Source organism: Talpa europaea (genome assembly GCF_964194135.1).
Source record: "Talpa europaea genome assembly, chromosome: 11".
Lineage (NCBI taxonomy): Eukaryota > Metazoa > Chordata > Mammalia > Eulipotyphla > Talpidae > Talpa > Talpa europaea.
In genome coordinates, this window is record NC_140078.1 from 83,637,148 (window position 1) to 83,651,126 (window position 13,979).

Below are 13,979 nucleotides of genomic sequence, written 5' to 3' on the forward strand. Positions count from 1 at the left end.
AGCAAATAACCCAGAAAAAAACTTAATTGTATGTGATCTTTGAATTCTAATTGAAGGGATTTTTAGTGATCAAAATGTATTATCTTGGGTCAAATTATAGGCATTGCTAGATAATAAGTAGTTTAATCAAATGGTTTCTACCTATCAATAGGTTGAACTGTTCACTCTCTGCAAATGAATTAAATTGCTTGAGTTGTTCAATAAAAATCTGAGCTCCCAACATAGGCAGAATCCTAAGTTAAATATGAAGGTGAGTCAGGCATGGTCTGTAGTCTCCAGTATACTAGGACTATACTGAAATGTGCAAGGAGGCAAAAGGCTTAAGATTAGACTTTAATAGAAATTCAAAAGAAAGGGGAGTATGATAAATTTTTATTACTAAATATGATATATTGTTAAAATATCAAAATGTTCATTAATTTCCAATAAAGTGATCACATTGTTTCTTTTCATTTGATAAAACTTTATAGACAGTACATAGATGGATACATACACACATATATGCATAAACACATACATATATGCATGCATGTACACAGACACTGTTTTATTGCCTTTACAAATTATAAAAAAATTGAGGAAATCAAGACTAAGTTTCAAAAATGTAGTAATGGCATCACAATGTCATAATCATTTTAAAACAGTTTCTCAGTCTCACATTATTGACTTTTTTTTTATAGAGGCATTTTTTTTTTATTTATTTGTTTGTTTGTTTGTTTGTTTTGTTTATACATGCACTGGGTACAGTCAGAAGCGCAGGAGAGTGAGAGAATTCACCAGAGCCAGAGCAGGGAGCAGAGCAGGCAGAAGGACCGAAGTACACTGCTGAGGGGAGCAGCAGGCAGCAGGAGAGGTCTGCGCGCCATGTGGGACCCTCCTCCGGTGGCCAGGGAGCAGCCGAGGATCGAACCGATGCTGCAGAGGCTGCAGGCAGCTTCGCAACCCAGCGCTCAACCGCTTCGCCACCGGGGAGGCCCATTATTGACTTTTTAGACCAGATACTTGCTTTTTGTATATCTGTGGAGGGGAGGGGACTGTTCATACATTATATATATAATCTGTAGCAGTCTCCCTGGCTGGCCTTTTCCTACCCTCCAGAGGCCCTAGTAATGACAATCAAAAAATGTTTTAAGACAATACAATTGAGAACCACTATTTAACTGGATCTTTCTGTGGTTACTTTAGATGCCACTTCCTCCAGGAAAACATTCCTGAGCATCCCAGATGAAAACCATTGTCTCCACCATGTACTGTTATGGGTATCCCTCTAGATAACTGTCTACCATACGCAAATAAGTACTTATTTACTCATCTGTGCCACTCTATCGACTGTAAGTTCACGTCATCTAAAAATTGTGTTTCATTCACCATTGGTTCTCCACATAGTAGGCACTTTTTGCATTAACAATGAGTGAATCAATGAAGTAAAAAGGAAAGAAAATAGGCAGCTGAAATGGCTGATGGAGGAGGGCAGGATTCTTTTCTGCCCTCATAGGATGCCAGAAGATATCAGGAGCATGCCCCACCCCAGTTGTGACCATCAAGAATATGTACGCATAAAAAAGATTTAAAAAAAAAAGAAACATATATATATATATATATATATATATATATATATATATATATATATATCTCCACACATGGCCAAATAGTCCCTATGGGAAACTTTCTCTGGTTGAGCACCACTGCTAAAAGCTTTTATACAAAAAAAATGGCAATTTTTTAGTAAAGTTCAGTTTTGCAGTACTTTTTCAAAAAGATCTCTCATACACTAATGACTTTGGAATCAGATATATTAAGGAATCCCAATATCAAGTGGACTTCATTTCATTGGATACATTCCACTTTTTGAGCTTTAACTTATTCATTTGCAAAATTGAGACAATAATAACTACCACAAGTTCCTTCATTTAAAAGAACATTTACTCACTGCTACCTGCTGGACAGATGCTTGGCTTGACTCAGAAGGTATCCCATGGTGGTAGGAACCATCCTGGCCTTTGCTTAGCACTTATGAATTTTATGCTCTAGAGTGGGAGAGGAGCAGTATCCACTTGTCTCTTACATGAAATTTAAATTACAGATTGTGTACACAGATTTGATCAAGCTGAACAAGGTTCTAGGAACATACATAAAAGAGCAGCATGAGTTAGACATCATTACCATTTCCCTGAAGAACTGACACTTGAACCATGGCTTGAAGGATATGTGAAAGTCAACTATGAAAGAAGAGGAGGAAAAGATTAGGGAAATTAAATGAGACAATCCATAGAAGCACGAAGGGCAAAGTTCTTCTGGTGCCATCTCTATAAATTATCAATGGATGCAAGGAACGGATTATAAATAATCAACCCATCAATGATAAAATTAAATGATAGGAATAAAACATCAAAGTGGCACTAAATTTAATTTCTTTTTCTCAACTTAAAGGTATTCATGGGCCTCCCTGGGGACACAAGGCGTTAAGCACAGCACTATGAAGCAATCTGCAGCCTCTGCAGCACGAGTTCAATCTCCAGCCAGCCAGGGAGCAACCCACATGGCACAGCAGACCTCTCCTTTCTCGCCTGCTGCTTCCTTCAACAGTGTATTTTATTCAATCCACCTGTTATCTTCCCCATTCTGTCTCTGGTGAATCTTCTCCCCCTCCCTTACCTCTGGCCTATACCCCAGCTCTTGTATGAATAAATAAACCTTTAAAAAAAGGTTAAAAGAAATAAAATTTAAAAAAAAATAAAGGTATTCATGATTCATTTTACAGAGTTTGAATCTTAATGTAATAGTAGTATTATGAGAAAACTATGATAATAATGTTAAAATAAAATAGTCTTTTTTTGGAGTATAGGATATTTTTTGTCTTTGACATCTTGACTTTCTGAATAGATACTTTTCCATTATATTGTAGGTTATGTTTAAATTCTTCAGTTAGGGAATGAGGATTAGCACATAGTCTGGTTAATAAAGCCCTACTATTCCACTGTGCTAACAGTTACTAAGAAAACTCCAACCACCAGTTAAACAAATCGTTTGGCTGAGAATGGAGCGTTTACCATATGCACAAGTTCCTAATTTCCTGTACATTATCAGCCATTAGCTGGTTTCCTGTGTCCCAGCAAACACTGAGGTGAGCCTTCATAGCCAAGATTGCACATTTCAGACATTTATCCACGAACCATTTCCTCCATATAATATATAATAACCCACTCTATCTGTAGTTCTCTTGTCAAGTACATATGAGAAAAGGCCAATAAGTTCAAGCAAAGGGAAATGGTTAAAAAAAAAAAAAAGGAAAAGAAAAACTAACAGTGTACTAGTGTAATTATGCTGGGAAAACCCTTTATTAAATATTGGGGAACTCAGATGGCTACAGGGAGAGCAGAATGGGAAAAAAGAATCAGAACATGAAGCTCCCTCATAGCATCTAAAGATTTTTTTAGGACACAGAGTATACCCAAATGGATAACTATAGTCATGCCCTTCCTTCAGAGCCTGGAAGTGTTCCTCATTGGTGAAAGATATTTCCCAAGGTGGGGAAGTAATACATCTGGATCCTTCTTAACTCTGCTCAAAATTTTCCTGTCTAAGTTGACCCATAGGAGATGTCACCCTTATCCCTTCCTCTGCTTTATCTAGTTGAGCTCAAGACTAAACTAAAAAAGGCACTGACAAAGATTTTTTACTAACAAAGATTCAGACACAGAAGACTGCATCTAACAGTTAGTTCACCACAGAATTACTAATTTTCACTTTCAATATTCTAAGTATTTACCATTTAAATGTTCAGGGCTGTGTTACTACTTTATTTACAATTAAAATTATATGCACAATGGAATATTTAAATAGCATAATAGAGAGACAGTCTGATTTTTAATACTGTGAGCATTACTGACGATATTTTATTAAGGTTAACACTTGTCCTTTAATTTTTGCCATACACAAAACAAGTTTACCATTTGTCCTGGGTATATCATTTCATAATTCTGAATATTTCTGGAATCTCTTTATATTCCCTTCTAGCTCAAAACTATGTCTCTATATGGCAATTGATTAATGGTTAAATATGTATCCATTTAATCACAAAAATCTACAAAGAGCTGAAGAGACTCAACAAAAACAAAGTAAATAATCCAGTAAAAAAAATGGGCAGAAGAGCTAAAAAGGAACTTTTCCAAAGAGAAAATGCAAATGGCCAACAGGAATATGAAAAAAATGTTCAGCATCACTTGTAATCAGGGAAATGCAAATCACAACTACAATGAGATACAATCTTACATCAGTGAGAATGACACATATTAAAAAAACTAGCAACAACAAATGCTGGTGAGGATGTGGAGTAAAAGAACTCTCCTGCACTGCTGGTGGGAGTGTAAACTGGTCCAACTGCTATGGAAAGCTGTGTGGAGATTCCTCAGCCTGCTAAAGATGGAGCTTCCATATGATCCAGCAATTTCACTCCTAGGTATTTACCCAGAGGACACAGAATCATATATTCAAAAGGGCACCTACAACCCTATGTTTATAATGGCACTATTTACAATAGCTAAGCTTTGGAAACAACCCAAATGCCCAAAATATAGATGACTGGATCAAGAAGATGTGGACATATACACCATGGAATATTACTCAGCAATCAAAAAAGATAAATTCATGTAATTTGCAGCAACATGGATGGAGCTGGAAGGGATCATGCTTAGCAAAATAAGCTTGAATGAAAAAGAAAAAAAAATACTGGATGCTCTTACTCACAACTGAATTTAGAAAACCTAAATAAGAAACCATTAAAATATTAACTATAATAAAGTAAAAATCAAAATCAGCAAGCAATTATAAACCAGAAACACACTATGGGAGGAGGGATTAGGGTCAAAATAAGAGGGGTGGGGATTGTATGGGGAATATAACCAAGATGAAAATGTATACAATGTGCAAAAATGAAAAATAATGTAAAAATACATAAAATAAAAAAGAAAGAAAAAATGCATCCATTTAATAATAGACATACCTTTGGAATCTAATAATTTATGGAATATATTATAGTAAAAGGTCCCAATATTTCATAATTTCAAAGATCAAATCAACCAACTGTAGTAATGATCTAGCAACATGTAAGTGTAACCTCAAATTAACATGTTGTACCTCTTAAACTTACACAATGTTATATTTCAAATCTATCTCAATAAAGCTGAGAGGATAGTCATACAATCAAGCACCACAGAAATAGCTAGAGAACAGCATTACTAACCTTATGGCTTCTTAGAAGGAACAAGACTTTGGAACCAGATAGATTTTGGTTCTAACCCTAACCCTAACCCCAATTCAAGCTAACTGTGAGTGTCTTTGTGAATTTGTGTCATCCCCTTCTATCAACTGGGTATAATAATACTTCCCAATATTCTAGCAAGGATTAAATGGGATAATAACCATATAAACCCTTAGCCCACTCACTACCAAAGCAGGTAATCCACAAAATAATTTCCTTTACCTTCACATCCTCTTATCTTTTTCCCTGACGCCTTTTAGAACAGATACAGTTAAAGGAGTTTAAGAGAGTTATAGAGTGCACCAGTTGTAATTGTGGAAAGAAAAGGTAGACCATAAGACCATGCACCCAACAGGTTTCTCCATGGTAGGACAGTAAACCATCATTAAGAATAACAGCAACAACAAAGAAAATAACCCAGTCAAAAAATGGGCAGAAGAGCTAAAAAGAAACTTCTCTGAAGAGGAAATGCAAATGGCCAACAGGCATATGAAAAAATGTTCAACATCACTTGTCATCAGGGAAATGCAAATCAAAACTACCATGAGATACCATCTTACACCAGTGAGAATGGCACATATTAAAAAAACTAGCAACAACAAATGTTGGCGAGGGTGTGGAGAAAAAGGAACTCTTCTGCACTGCTGGTGGGAGTGCAGACTGGTCCAACCACTATGGAGAGCTGTGTGGAGATTTCTGGACCTACTAAACATAGAGCTTCCATATGATCCAGCAATTCCACTCCTAGGTCTTTACCCAAAGGACACAGAAACATCCATTCCAAAGAACACCTGCACCCCTATGTTTATAGCAGCACTATTTACAATAGCTAAGCTTTGGAAACAGCCCAAATGCCCAAAAATAGATGACTGGATCAAGAAGATGTGGTACATATATACCATGGAATATTACTCAACATTCAAAAAAGATAAACGCATGCAATTTGCAGCAACATGGATGGCGCTGGAAGGGATCATGCTCAGCGAAATAAGCCAAAAAGAAAGAGAAAAATACCAGATGGTCCCACTCATAGCAGGAATCTAGAAAACTTAAATAAGGGACCAGGAAAATGAATAACTATAAGAAAGTGAAAATCAAAATCAACAAAAAACTATGAACCAGAGATACTTTTTGGGGGGTGAGGGGCGGGAGGGGAGGGATTGGGGTCAGAATGGGGGGCTGCAATTGTATGGGGAATATAAAAATAAAATTTATTATTTAAAAAAAAGAATAACATCTTTAATTTATAATCATAACATTCTGATGCATCCAACAATTATTCTTTAAGGCACAGTGCAAACTAAGATGCAGAAAACAATGAAACTTGCCTAGAATTAAAGGCCAGGGAAGCTCCCATTCTTTCTCATTATATGCTCACATGGAAAGGTATCTGTGTAAAAACCTGGCCCTTTCTGTACTTGTCGAATCACTTTATACCAAAAATTGGGAGGAGTGATGACATGACTGGTGATTTTGAGAGCAGGAATCCAACAAGCATGGCTCATCAATTCCCTTCCTTCTCCTTGGGTGCTGTCTGTCAGCAGACAATACATTCACTATGTTCTTCTAGGTCTTTTAGAAAGATAAGCTTTTATCCATTTTCAGGGAAGCCCATACTTCTCTAGAACTCACTGTGACTGGATGAATCTAATTCTGGCATTCAGTATTAAAATATTCATTTTCCTCATAAACCTAAACTACATTTTCCCATTACAGTGTAACCCAGTGATTTAATCAATATTTTTCATATTTTAATGTACTTTGCCTCGTTCAGTGAGATGAGAATCTACATTGGAAAAAGTTAAGTTTTCAGATAGACCTGCTTCTCAATCCACAACAATGGAGACCAGAGAAAGGATCCATCCCTTGACTTTTAGATAAAACCATTAAAGCAGCAAATGAAGATTATTCATTATTAAATTTCTCAATAACGTATCAAAAATGAGTTACTGATTGGGATCAGCCTGATTGACTCATTGCATTCAGAAAGGCAATGTGAAAGAGTTGATATTTCTTCCAAATGGAAGAAAACTTTTATTTTTACATATATACTGAGGGAAATCTGTATTTGTTCACCTGCCAGAGATCCCAATTATCACACAAATGTAAGGTACATTTCTTTTACTATTTTTTGATTTATTGTTATTTCATTTACTGTTGTTGAATGCAAGGAAAACAGGAATTTCTATTGAAATGCAAAGCCCCCATTGCACTTGAAAAGACCTACTAGAGTCCTTGCAGAGGCACATTATAGCACCCACAAGAAGATTATGTAAATCATTTGGTAGAAGCTAATATAAATATTTAACTTCAGAGGACTCTGATTCAAAAAATGTGAGATAATTAACAAATAGGATTAAGATCAACCCTGACAAGTTCAATATTGGACTTTGAATCCCTGCATTCAGCATTAGGATCAGAAAAAAAAAAAAAATGAGCCAAGTTGACATAGTCAACAAAGCAGACATTCACAAATATTTTACAAACATATGAAAAACGAATGACTGGTATTTCTATTACAGACATCTTGAAAAATATCAATCATGATGAAAATAATGCTTGGTGTTTTTTAGAGATGTTCTTCTGTTGGAAATGTGTCCCATAGGAGTATGTGATACAAGTATTCATTTCACAAAATGAGATAGAGCAAGATTTCATTATATGGCATCACCCAAGAGCAATTCTTTGGAATTACAGTTAATTAAAGCATATTCCATAATAGTGATATAGGGTATATCTTGTCACATCTTTATATCTGCCAGTACAACAGGACAACACAATCTGAAGCAGTATAGGAAGAAAATGTTTACTGACTCAATTAGAATTTGTTTCATATGAGAAATATCTTCTGATAGATGTAGCACTATGATGATTTGAACACAGAAAACCCATAAAATATTATAAAGGAGGAAATTATAGTGGTGTATCCAAAAGGAGGAAATTATAGTGGTGTATCTAACTCTTCTCTATTAAGAAGATAAAGAGTATATATGATAACAAAACTCAAACAAGTCAGCTCACTAAAAAGTCTGCATTATTATGAATTACTAACTGTTTGATATAATGTTCTTATAATATATTATAGTTTGATTTTCTCATTGTTTTTAAATCTCCATTCAAATGTCACCTAATTAGACAGACTTTGCTTGACCACTCTACCTAATGTGCAACCTGACCAGGCTTTCAGCCACCACCCCTGTCCACTCAATAATTCAGTGTATTACTGAATTATAGAAAATCATATCTATATATATACTATATGTGTATGTGACACAAATATTCATTTTACAAAATGAGATGGAATAATATTTCATTATATGGCATCATCCAAGAGCAATTCTTTGGAATTACAATTAGTTCCAAATACCATATGTATTATAAATGAATGCACACATGTATATACATAGTATATTATATATATATATATCATATGCAAATGTATAACTTACATGCAGGAAAACTGGATATGCATGTATGTATACATACACATATGCATCTTTGTTCATTTCCTATCTTCCACAAGTAGAATGAGATCTTGATAAAACTTTGTTTGGTTCTATGCTATGTCCACAGCATAAAGAACAATCTTTCTTCATAATAGACATAGTAAACATGCAACATAAGGATGCTGAAAAACTAGGAGAATGAAAGAGATTCCTACCTAAATTCCAGGCTATTTCTTATCCCTTTGCAAAATATTTTGGATACAGACAAATTATACATACATACATATATATATATATATATATGCATCTGTCATTCTTTCAAGTTTTTGCAATAAAATACCTGTACATTATTATTTTGGTATTAGAATTTCTAGAAAGCATTTGCCCATCATTATTTAATGTATGACTTGAGATTCTCACCCCATCTCAGGAAGCCGGGTCTCCTTTATCACACACTACTGAAGTTGTTGTAAAACAATGTCTCTCACCTTCCTACATGAAAGTCTTTGAGAAACATTCTTGTCTGACTGGTTTTCGACTAGACTCCACCAATTGTAGTGACCCAAGACACCAAATAGACTATTTACTTTCATCTCCCTAGGAATGGTAAAAAAAGAGAATATTACTATTACCTTAGACTATGAGAGTCTGATTGAGCCTGGCATATGTGCCTCTGCATTCATAAGAGTAACATTCATAGGGCCTCCCCTGGTGGCGCAGTGGTTGAGCAATGGGGTGCAAGGCTGCCTGCAGCCTCTGCAGCGCAGCGCTGGTTCGTTCCCTGGCTGCTAGCAAGGGTCACACAAACACACACACACACACACACACACACACACAAAAAAAAAGTAACATTCATAGATTAAGTCATAACATGAGGTTAAAGGTTGAACCTATAAAAATGTTCTAGAATATTCTATGGAGTAGACCCTTCCTCCCTTAACTAAAATTCTCCTACTGGAATATAATCATTAGGGTTACACTGAAGTGATATATATTTTTGATTAATAAATAATATGCATACACATTTCAATTCATAGAAATAGTTTTGTAATATTCATTGATATTTTGCTCTGCAACTTTTGAAATTCAAGTTTAAAAAAATCTACTCATTTTGAATTTTTTCCAAAAGAGAACCACTAGTTATGTCACTGATCTATAAGATAATTCCTTTCTTATTGTCCCAATCTGATACTCTGCTATGGTTGATGTGGTCTTTTTATATTATCCCCACATTTGACCCAATATTTTTATGTTATGTCAGGTGTGCTTGAAATCCTCTTGGACATTTAGCCTCTTTTCTATCCTTCCACTTTGATTTATTCTCTATATTCCACAGTGGGGTGACTCGCCTTCAGTAATTGGAATGGCAGCCCTAATAGTAAACTTGATAAAGCCTTATCTAAATGCACTACAAGATAGTGACTCCTCTGCAGGCTTTTCATCTAGAAAGAGATGTTTTGTGTTTACTAATATCTGAAATGACCAAAGCAAGTAATTAATGGTGTGACTGGTAAAAATGGTGCCTGTTTAATTTGTAGAATATTCCCAGAACCTCTGAATATATATCCAGGAAAATTCAACTTCTATAACTTTGCAGGCCTCCAGGGTTGCTTGAAGGAGACCATAGGAAATAAAGAACAAGGAGATGTCTCTGTATGACAGACAGAAACTGTGTAATGGGTTAACCAAGGAATTTCCTGTACTAACTCATGCAAGAATTCTATTTCTGCTCAGCAGGATTTGTTTTGGATTAGCAATAATTGATTTCTGCTTTTTTCCCACTCCCTCAGTTCCTAAGTCATAATCTTCCTTTACTTTCATGAATACTGCTATTTTTATATTGTTTTATCTTGTGATAATTTAGACAAATAAGTTGTCTTTAAACTATGGGTTTCCAAACTATGAGAAATAGTCATATCTGGGCCTACTGGAGTTGACAACATATCAGCCGTGATTATAGAATGATATTGAGGCAGGCACCCTTGGGGAAGGTACATATGCATACCACCCCAAATATATGAATAATAAGGGGGAACTACTTCTAATTTTCCCTACTAGTGGGCAAAGAGCTTAAATATTCATTATCTCAGACTCCCTTGCAGCTAAGTGGGAAATCATATGATTCAGTTTTGGCCACTGAGATGTGAACACAAGTTCCTGAGACATTATGAACAAGCGTTTAGAAGGACAGAATCAGCTATCATGATCCTTCAGCCATTCCACTGTCCTTTTGTTCTCCCTCAAATGTGGATGCAATAGTCAGAGTTTTAGAAACGAACATGTAAATATATGGAAAATATTACTCATAAAGAAAGACAGAGCTGTCTTGATCTCTGTTGGCAGCTTAAAACAATTAGTTTTGATGGCTAGCAAGGTTAAACTGCTCTTGCATATTTTCCCTTAGCTCTTTACTTTAAATCGTTGGTTTAAAAATCTTAAATTTTGTGATAACATTCAGTTTTAAGAATAAAGACCCTGTATATTCTTCAACAGGTCTTCCTCAATGGACAACACCAAAATGAGGAAATTAACACTGATAGAATCCTTTGCCTTTATTTGTATTTCAGCAGTTTTACATGAACTACTTAGTGAAATATATGTGCAGAGAGGGAGGGGTTATTTAATTTAATTTTATAGGATTTTAAAAAGTGTGTAGAGTTGGGTGACCAACATCACAGTAAAGATACAGAAAAATTTCAAGGAAATGTTGACTCTCTATAACCACACCTATTTTCCCTGATAGTCAGCCACTAGTTCCTGATAACCATTTCTATGTTCTCCATTTCTATAGTTTTGGCATCTTCAGAATGTTATACAAATTAAATCAAGCCATAAACAACATATTGTTTTTTTTTTTTTCCTTTTATTCCCTCATTCTGAAGATCCATCTGGGTTGTTGTTATATTTACGGAGGCATTTTTTGAACAATTTTTTTTCCCTAAAAACCTTGAGGTTGGCCAGAAGAATAATAGACAATATCCCTCATCATAATCTATAGCAATCTTTGGAGATAGACTTATTGTTAAAAAATCAGAACAATAAGAAATTTTATCCAACCTTGAGTCTCTGCTACCTAGCACAATTCTATAACTTAGTAGTCAATAAAAATGTTTGTTAATTGATACTAGTTATATTTCTTTAGAAAATTTTGTGATAACAAAACACAGAGCATAGGTCATTAGAATTTATGGAAGTTTCATTAACAAATTTGAATTTAATGTATAACATTTATTGAACAATTATCAGTTATTGAGTTCTTATAACCTAAGTACTATACTAAAGTCTTTGTGTATTTTTAAATTAATTCTCACAGGAGTTTTATAACCTATTATTGATTGTTTGAAGATATTTAAATAGTTTAGCCAAAATCACACAGCCAGGTTGTACCAGAGATGGGATCCAAGGCTAAGTTTATCTCCCTCTAAACCTACGCTCTTAAATACTGTGTGTGACTAAAATATTCTAAATATATTGTCCTTAAAGAGCCATATGGATCCCTAAAAGCCTTGTTTGGCATAAAAGAAAGTATACAGAAACTTTTACTCTGTGATAATGGCTATACATTATTAACCAATTACTACTTGCTGTATGACTTACTATTTAATTCCTCTTCATAAATTAGTTGATTTTTTTCATGTAAACAATGGAATAAGTTAGCTACATAAAAATGATTCACTTGGAGAGCTCTATACAGCTCCAGGGTGCTATGGGAATCTAGATTACTTGTAGTATTTTGCTTTCAAGTCCTGGAGTCATTAAAATGTGGCACCACAACCTGCATAGTAGGATATTGACAAGAATACAGGAGGCGATTCAGTAGATACTTAAATGGCAAAAAATATAGTGCAAGCTGCACACACCCTGCAGACTACAAGTTTATATGATAATAAATAATAGTTATCACCAGGACAAAGGAAAAAATGCCATGAAATCCAATAGCTCAGTGAGAAATCTGCTAATACAGGTGGTCAAGCTTGTTCCATTTCATTGTCAAAGGGAGGCTATTTATTTGCTTCTGGGTAGTTAAATTACAGAGTCATTTACTGCTGAAAGCTTTCCAGTAGGCAGATGTGGATCTAAATCTCTGGCTCTAAATTCAAAGTGTGTGAGAAGGGGGGATTCAGAATTTACTTCATTGACAGTGTAATTAATACTGTAGACATCATGAAATAACTCCAGAAATAAAAAGATTTCCTTTAAACATTCTAGTTGGAATCTCCCTACTATGTGTATTGGTCATGGGCTAGGATCAAAATGCCAACTATAATGCATTATCTTTTTAGAAACTCTTTAAAATACTTTTCATTTGGTAGCCTCCCATCTAGGTTAGATCATTGATTGGGGAGAAAGAATGCATATGTGCATGCATGTGTAAGAGGAGTGAGAGAGACAAAGACTAAGAAGGATTCCTTGCATAGCAGAATGAACAGAAATGGAGGTAAAATATTCATAATGGCCCCTCAGTACTGATAAAATTACTGCCAACTTTCTTTGCCTGTTGTGCAGGATGGCAATTGAATATACATATTTTGAGAACATCTGAAACACTGGAGATTATACACACTGTTTTGATTATATCTAAACTACTGCAATCTAGTGATTTTCTGAGTTTGGCAGTTTACCTGCGGACTAGATCAAAGCCATTCCAATAACACTTTTTTTTTTCTTAAGTATTTTTATAATCATTTTCTTCCCATAGGTGTTGTCTTTAATTCCAAATTCAAGATTTATATTTTGTGTGTTTAACAACTATATTTTATCATTTGTATCTTGGGCATAAGAAGTCACTACCTCAGCTGACATTGACTCAAAGCCAAGTAACCTTTAAACCAAGACATGTGTGTAATTTCCTTATTAATTACAAATATTAACTTCATCAATCTTAGTTCATGACCAAATACAAAGCTTCCAGGCACAATCCTGATGAGGAATAAATTACACAGCTGAAAAATTCAAATTCTAATTTATACTGCCTTGAAAACAATTAATGTGTCATAAAGGGCAATGAATGCCCCAAAGTAATCTATATGGAAAGTGACCCACAACAAAAGGTTAGCAATTATGGGTGGTATCTGCTTGCTAGAAGACACTGAGATGAAGAAAACTAAATATCTCACCTCTAGTTATCTAAGGTTGAGCTTGGACAATGTTGTCAGAGATTGCTAGTAATCAGAACAAAAACCAAATGGCCAAAAATTTGATAACTTTGTTGTTATACCATTTAGTTCTCACAGAAACAATTACAATAAGTATACATATGGATATGATATAAA

At 34.8% G+C, this 13,979-nt stretch overlaps 1 protein-coding gene across 6 annotated transcripts in view; it reads right to left on the reverse strand.

Annotated features, from left to right (window-relative positions):
- RBMS3 (RNA binding motif single stranded interacting protein 3) overlaps positions 1-13,979 on the reverse strand; it is a gene marked incomplete at both ends in the record, with an annotated part of 625,037 nt that overhangs the window by 339,475 nt on the left and 271,583 nt on the right. The window lies entirely within an intron of this gene.